The 8,019-nt window shown below is 49.3% G+C and overlaps 1 pseudogene; it reads right to left on the reverse strand.

Annotated features, from left to right (window-relative positions):
* Positions 1 to 2,033: 2,033 nt before the first annotated feature.
* On the reverse strand, positions 2,034 to 3,392 carry LOC140198349 (paraneoplastic antigen Ma2-like; annotated as a pseudogene).
* Between the last annotated feature and the right edge of the window lie 4,627 nt (positions 3,393 to 8,019).

The raw sequence follows: 8,019 nt of genomic DNA on the forward strand, positions 1-8,019 counted from the left end.
ACTGGCATCAGTGTGTAGCACATACGGCTTCCAAGGATCGGCAAAAGCCAACACTGGGGCCTGTGTCAGCGCCCTTTTCAGGGATTGGAACGCCTCCTCACATTGAGCATCCCACCTTGATCCAAAAGGCTCCCCTGGGTTCAAGTATCCTCCTAACTCCGGCCCTCGGTCTCCCTTCCTTTTCTTCCCCACAGGTGGATAACCACACAATGGCTGGTTCAAAGGGTGACTCATTTTCGCGTATCCTTTCACGAATCGCCAGTAATACCCACGGAACCCCAAAAACAAGCGCAAGGCGCTCACCTGCTGGGGTCTCGGCCAAGTGGACACCGTGGCTATCTTAGCCGGATCAGTGGCCACTCCATTTCACAAGATTATGTGTCCGACATAGCCGACCAACGTCTTACAGAACTGACATTTATCCAGGGAAAGTTTTAACCCTTCCTTCTTCAGCCGACTCAGCACCTTCAGCAGCCGCTCTTCATGTTCCTCCAACGTAGATCTAAACACTATCAGGTCGTCCAGGTACACCAATACCTCCGGTAGGTTAATGTCCCCCACTGTCCTCTCCATGAGCTGCTGGAAGGTGGCTGGGGCCCCCGATATGCCTTGGGGCATTCATTTGAACTGAAAAAATCCCAGGGGGCAGGTAAAGGCCGTCTTCTCTTTATCGGCCTCACTCATCGGAATCTGGTAATACCCACTCCGCAAATCCAATACACTGAACCACTGCGCACCACTTAAACAGGCCAAGGCATCTTCCACCCTCAGGACCGTATATTGGTCGGGGACAATGCGCCGGTTCAGGGTCCTATAGTCCATGCACATGCGTACCTTCCCATTTTCCTTCCTTGCCACTACTATGGGGGACGCATAGGGGCTCCGGGACTCCACAATAGTCCCTGCATCCTTCAACTGCCGCAAGTGCTGTCGCACATCCTCCACATCTGCTGGGGCCAACCGCCGCGACCTCTCCCTAAACGGGGTGTCATTTGTCACCCGAATGGTGTGCCGAGTGCTCTTGGAAAACCCTACATCAAACTCACCCTGAGAAAAGACACCCCCTAACTTCAGCATCTTCTCCACCAGCCTGCTCTTATACTCCAGCAGTACAGGGGAGTTTTCAAAATTAAAGGCCTCCTCGGTCACCTGCCCCCTGTTCTCCAATAGTTTCCCTCCAGTGGGCTTCACGGGGGCGCTGGACATCACCGTCACCGGGAACAAGTGTGCAAGGGGCATCCCGCGCTTAAAGGTGATCTCCCGCTCCGTTATGTTCCTTACCATCACCCCCATCCGCCGTGCCTGTACAGCTGAGGGCCTCTGCAATTCAGGTCTCACTAGCGCCCCAGCCGGGAATCGGGACTCCCCTTCAAGGTCTTCTGGGGCGTCTACTAGCAGGGCCTCCAGGGAATCTGGGGGTCCCCATCACTAATGCCAGCTCCCTTGGCCGTATCACTTTAGGCCTCGCCTCAGTACACCACACCGTCCCTCGTTTGCACCCAGGAACCAGCCCCTGGGGGTCACCCATTTCTTCGAACACTGCTCGAAACACTGGGTGTACCAAGAGGGTCTCCAGAAAGTTCTCCCCCGCCTTCTCCTTACAGGCTCCCAGGAGCCGTCGCACAAGAGGGGAGTTAGACCCCACCAGCAGGGCAGCGCCATTGGTTTCCACCGGGTCTGGACAAACCAACACCAATGTCTCAAGGGCTTCCGACACTCCCACGTCGCCTCCGAGAATTCCAATCTCACTGACAGGTACCCATCGTACAGGTAATCGCCATCACTTATGCCCCAAATCTCCAGTGCATTAAATGGAGTTACTGGCAAATGCTTCAGATATTTGTTGTAGAACGACCGTTCAATAAGGTAACCTGCGATCCTGTGTCAAGGATGGCTCTTGCAAAGATTCCCTCTATCCGTAGGGACACGCTGGAACAGGGTCCCACCAGTCCATCTGGAATAAGGGCTTGTGCTTTCGGGGGTTCCATGGCTGATTTCCGGCAACGTGTTCCTCCTGAGACTCTAGTCCGTTCCTAAGTTTCCCAACATCTCACCCTTCTTAGTGGCCCGGGGTTTTCCCTCTGCGGGGCATCTTGTCTCTCACAATCCCTCCGAAAGTGACCCACTTTCCCACAGCTATAGCACACACCCGGCCACTCACATTCCCAGCGGAAATGCCCCTTTTTCCCACAGTTATAGCACACGCTACCTGCCGCCCCTGTCCTCCCGGGATGCCCCCCACTCCCAACCCACAGTGCGGGCCGTCCCCCAAAGGAGGTATTTTCCCTGTCCATCCCCTCAAGCAGGGGGTCCCTTCCCCCTGGGACCCCTTGGATTTCTCTGTTCTCAAACGAGCTACCACCTCCTGAACCACTGAGGACCGTCCCCGGTGGTGCGAGCCCCTTTTCTGGCCCAAAGCGCTCTCCTCCTCCCACACCTCTCTGCCCATATGATGGAGGGGGGCTCCTTTTATAGGACTGCCGGATACTCCAAGCCACCTTGTCCTCCTCCAGGGAACCACGAAATACCTGACTCATCCTCAACTTCGCCACTTTGTCCGCCTTCACTACCCCTCGATGCCGCAACCCAGTAAGCATTCTTTCCAGCCGAAAAATGTATTCTGAGAGCTTTTCCCCTCTACCCTGCCCCATGTGGTGAAACTCTGCTAAAAGTTCCCAGGGATCTCCTGACATTCCAAATGCTCCCTCCAAAGCTTCCAGATACTCCACCAGGGAAGCCGAGGGCTGTTCCACCCTCAGCTCGCGGACTACACTTGCTGCCCCTCCCCTCAAACTTTCCACCAATCGCTGTCTCTTTTCCTCATCTGAACCTGACCACGCCTCTAACAACTGGGACGTATTCTCAATCCATACCTCGTAGTCGTCCTCCCCTTCTGGGGTGGGCATGGCTCCTGAGAAAATTCTCAGCCCCTTGACCCTTCTCACCAGGGAGGTAATGGCGGCCGCTAACTCGCAGGTCTCACCCCCAGCTGGGGGACAGGCCCTGGCCAAGCCTTCCCACTCTAACTCTCCACCACTGGCTACTGGCACCTCCCCTGGGGTCTCATCTAGCTCCTCCTCCGGTGTCTCCTCACTTTCTTCCTCCGGGAGGGTGTGGAGACCCCACGGCCCCGCCTCCCCCTGGACACTGACCGTCGCTGGCAGTTCCAACGTCATGACGTTAGCACTCGTCCGAACCAACACCCAGCTAGATTCCACTTCTTTCCCACACCTTCTAGCTACCAGTTCTATCTGCCCTATACCTTTAATCAAACTCAACCCTTGCACTAGTACATCTCCTGAAATGTGGAAATCCACCTCACTTAGCACGCACACATGATTCACCAGTACATCCTCTAACTCACACCAATTTACAATCTTATCTCGATCCATCTCCGCACTACTTACTTAACGTGGTGACTATTACAGCTTTACCGAATAACCAAACCCGAATGTCAGCCCCCACAATGTAACGCTCAGCTATATTTGCTCATATATATCTAGGGGAAACCCCATCCGCTGCCCGCCTGGTCTCCCAGTTGTGTCGGTTGCTGTACAACTGCCACCGAAATCGGCTTCAAACATCAATCATCAGCCAGCCCACAGTATATATTTTACCAATTACACTTTATAAATATTACTAAATCTATGAGATTAACATAAGGTCAATACAAAAAAAGGAATGGAAAAGGCGCCAGACTTATCAAAGTTCAAGTTCTTCGTGCACACATTGGAGCTCGGGGACCTCTTCGGGACCACCCTGACCCCATCGACTTGCGGCTCGGGACCGCCTGGAGTGATCAATCTGAGCTTTCCCGCACGTCCGTCGTCCTCACGGTCTCTCCTCCAACTCCCCGCCAAAAGCCCCTGGTTCCCAGTCACATGAGACAGCATATCACCCCAAGAAAGAATAACATAGACACCCATTGGCTGATAGTACACCTGCTATCTGTTATAACCCAAGGAAATGTCTAGCTGGAGACTTTCTCAGCATTTAACATAACATAGAAGCCATTTTAATTCACTTACGCAGCAGCTTAAAAGATTAACATAACAAAGTAGCCATTTAAAATTTAACATAACAAAGAAGAAACTCTGTACACTGTAAAAAAGATAACTTCTACGGGAATGCCATTTCTAACAGTAAGATACAACAAGCATCAAGCCATACTGGGCCTGTTATGTGGTAAACACAGGAGGACAACCATTGTGGGGATGTGATTGGCTGAGGCAACTACAATTCGATAGGAGATCCATCCCCCATTTGCATGCCACATCCCCTGCAATAGGGTCAACTGAAAGCGAATTATGAAAGGTACTGGATGGTGCCACAGCAGCGTTCCAGGATGGCATTGGAACACTCAAACATATTGGCAGTAAAATAATGCGAAATTAAAATGCCACACCCAAGCTATTCAAAGCCCATTGGTTTTTATACCATCCGTAATAAAGTAGCCAGTGAGCAAGATTGCATGGAGACTGAAGGAATTCTTTCCAAGGTTGAGTGGAGCACGTAGGCAACACCTGTGGTACCAATAGGCAAGAAGGGTGGGTCTGTCAGGGTCTGTAATGAATGTAAGGTCACCACCAACCCAATACTGAAAATAGATCATTACTCTCTGCCCAGGATAGAGGATATCTTTGCACACCTTTCTGGAGGAAAACACTTCAGCAAAATGGATTTAGCTGAGACCTATCTACAGATGGAGATAGAAGAGTCCAAGTGTTTCTCACCATAAATACTCACAAAGGTCTTTATCACTATAATAGGCTTATTTTTGAAATAGCATCTTTACCTGCACTCTAGCAGAAAGCAAAATCTCAAGATAGCATTAAAAGCATTAGAAGATTGTGAGCTCAGAGCATGAAGCGACAAGTGTGATTTCTTAAACCAAGCATCACTTACTGTGGTCACACTATTGATGCACGAGGACCATGCAAGTGTGCTGAGAAAATTCAGGCACTGGTGGATACCCCAAAGCCAAAGGATGTGAAGAGTTGCAGCCCATTTCAGGATTAATCAATTACTATAACAGGTTCCTACCCAACCTGGCTACTGTGCTGCACCAGCTTGAATTCATTATCATCAGATCAGGAAGAAATGGCAATAGACAAAGCAATATGAAGTGGCTTTCCAAAAGACAAAGGAAACGATGATCTCAGATACTGCTCACACATTATGATCCACCTCATCCAGTGAAGCTTGCTGTGACACCTTGCCATATGTTATAGGTGCAGTCATGTCACATATTATGGAGGAAGACACACCCGTCCTCATAGAGGGTTCAGAAGTGATGAAAGAGTGAGCAACTTCATGTTCCTGGGTGTCAATATCTTTGACCATATATCCTGGACTCAACACATCAATGCAGCTACAAAAGAAGGCACAACAGCAGCTATATTTCATTAGTAGTTTGAGATGATGTGGTATGTCACTAAAAACACCCACAAATTTCTACAGATGTACAGTGGGGAGCATCCTAACTGGCTGCATCATTGTCTGGTATGGGAGGGCTACTGCACAGGATCAAAATAAGCTGCAGAGGATTGTAAACTTAGTCAGCTCCATCATGGGCATTAGCCTCCATAGTATCCAGGACATCTTCAGGGTGTGACCCCTCAAAAAAGTGGCATCCATCGTTAAGGGCTCCCATCACCAAGGTCATGCCTGAAGGCACACACTCAATGATTCAGGAACAGCTTCTTCCCCTTTGCCATCCAATTTCTGAATGGACTTTGAACCCATCAACACTACCTCACTATTTTTAATTTCTATTTTGCAATACTTATTTAATTCAACTATTCCATATACTGTATATATACATATATATATATGAAAAAATGTGAATTACAGCAAAGATTTATATATTTACTGTAATTCACATTTTTTATCTTTTTCTGCCACAAAGACAGCAAATTTCAGACATATGCTGATGATATTAAGCAACACACATAAAAGTTGCTGGTGAACGCAGCAGGCCAGGCAGCATCTCTAGGAAGAGTTACAGTCGATGTTTTGGGCCGAGACCCTTCGTCAGGACTAACTGAAAGGAGAGATAGTAAGAGATTTGAAAGTGGGAGGGGGAGGGGGAGATCCAAAATGATAGGAGAAGACAGGAGGGGGAGGGATGAAGCTAAGAGCTGGCAAGTTGATTGGCACAAGGGATATGAGAGGATCATGAGATGGGAGGCCTAGGGGCCTAGGGAGAAAGAAAGGAGGAGTGGGGAAGTCAGAGGATGGGCAAGGAGTATAGTGAGAAAAAGGAGAGAGAGAAAAAGAATATATATATATTTATATATAAATAATGGATGGGGTACGAGGGGAAGGTGGGGCATTAGCGGAACTTAGAGAAGTCAATGTTCATGCCATCAGGTTGGAGGCTACCCAGATGGAATATAAGGTGTTGTTCCTCCAACCTGAGTGTGGCTTCATTTTTACAATAGAGGAGGCTGTGGATAGACATATCAGAATGGGAATGGGACGTGGAACTAAACTGTGTGGCCACTGGGAGATCCTGCTTTCTCTGGCGGACAGAGCATAGATGTTCAGCGAAACAGTCTCCCAGTCTGCGTCGGGTCTCGCCAATATATAGGAGGCCACATCGGGAGCACCGGACGCAGTATATCACCCCAGCTGACTCACAGGTGAAGTGTCGCCTCCAGTCCATACCCAAGTGTCGGCTCAGAGTCCATACCCAAGCCTCGAAGTACCTTAGACTCAAGACCAAGACCCCAGCCTGCAGGACTCAAGACCAAGACCCCAGCCTGTCTCCAAGCCTCAAGCCTCTACACCAAGACCCCAGCCTGTCTCCAAGCCTCAAGCCTCGACCAAGACCCCAGCCTGTCTCCAAGCCTCAAGCCTCAAGACCAAGACCCCAGCCTGTCTCCAAGCCTCAAGCCTCAAGACCAAGACCCCAGCCTGTCTCCAGCCTCAAGACTCAAGACCAAGACCCCAGCCTCAAGCCTCAAGACCCCAAGCCTGTCTCCAAGCCTCAAGCCTTAAGACCCCAAGCCTGTCTCCAAGCCTCAAGCCTCAAGACCCCAGCATCCAGTCCTGCAGTCATGTCATGTCCATGCCTGGTTCTGGGGCCCGAGCCCGAGGCAAGACCCAGGTTCTGGGTCCTTGTCCAGTCTCTGGCTCGGGGTCCAAGCCCTAGTCTGCGTTCTTGTCCCTGCTCCTTGGGTGTATCCTGTCACGTCCCTATTCTAGTCATGTCCTGTTCTTTGTAATTCAGTGTCTGTGTCTTGCATTTGGGTCCATATAACCATATAACAATTACAGCACGGAAACAGGCCATCTCGGCCCTTCTGGTCCATGCCAAACTCTTACCCTATCCTATTCCCACCGACCTGCATTCAGCCATAACCCTCCATTCCTTTCCTGTCCATATATCTATCCAATTTAACTTTAAACGACAACATCGAACCTGCCTCAACCACTTCTGCTGGAAGCTCATTCCACACAGCTACCAGTCTCTGAGTAAAGAAGTTCCCCCTCATGTTACCCCTAAACTTTTGTCCTCTAATTCTCAACCCATGCCTTCTTGTTTGAATCTTCCCCACTCTCAATGGAAAAAGTCTAACCACGCCAACTCTATCAATCCCCCTCATAATTTTAAATACCTCTATCATGTCTCCCCTCTACCTTCTACGCTCCAAGGAATAAAGACCTAACTTGTTCAACCTTTCTCTGTAACTTAGGAAATGAAACCCAGGCAACATTTTAGTAAACCTCCTCTGTACTCTCTCAATTTTATTGACATCCTTCCTATAATTCAGTGACCAGAACTGTACACAATACTCCAAATTTGGCCTTACCAATGCCTTATACAAAATCAACATTACATCCCAACTCCTATACTCTATGCTCTGATTAATAAAGGCCAGCAAACCAAAACCTTTCTTCACCACCCTATCCACATGAGATTCCATCTTCAGGGAACTATACACCATTATTCCTAGATCCCTCTGTTCTAAAGCATTCTTTCATGCCCTACCACTTACCATTTATGTCTTATTT

The sequence above is a fragment of the Mobula birostris genome, chromosome 5, assembly GCF_030028105.1.
Source record: "Mobula birostris isolate sMobBir1 chromosome 5, sMobBir1.hap1, whole genome shotgun sequence".
Classification (NCBI taxonomy): Eukaryota; Metazoa; Chordata; class Chondrichthyes; order Myliobatiformes; family Myliobatidae; genus Mobula; species Mobula birostris.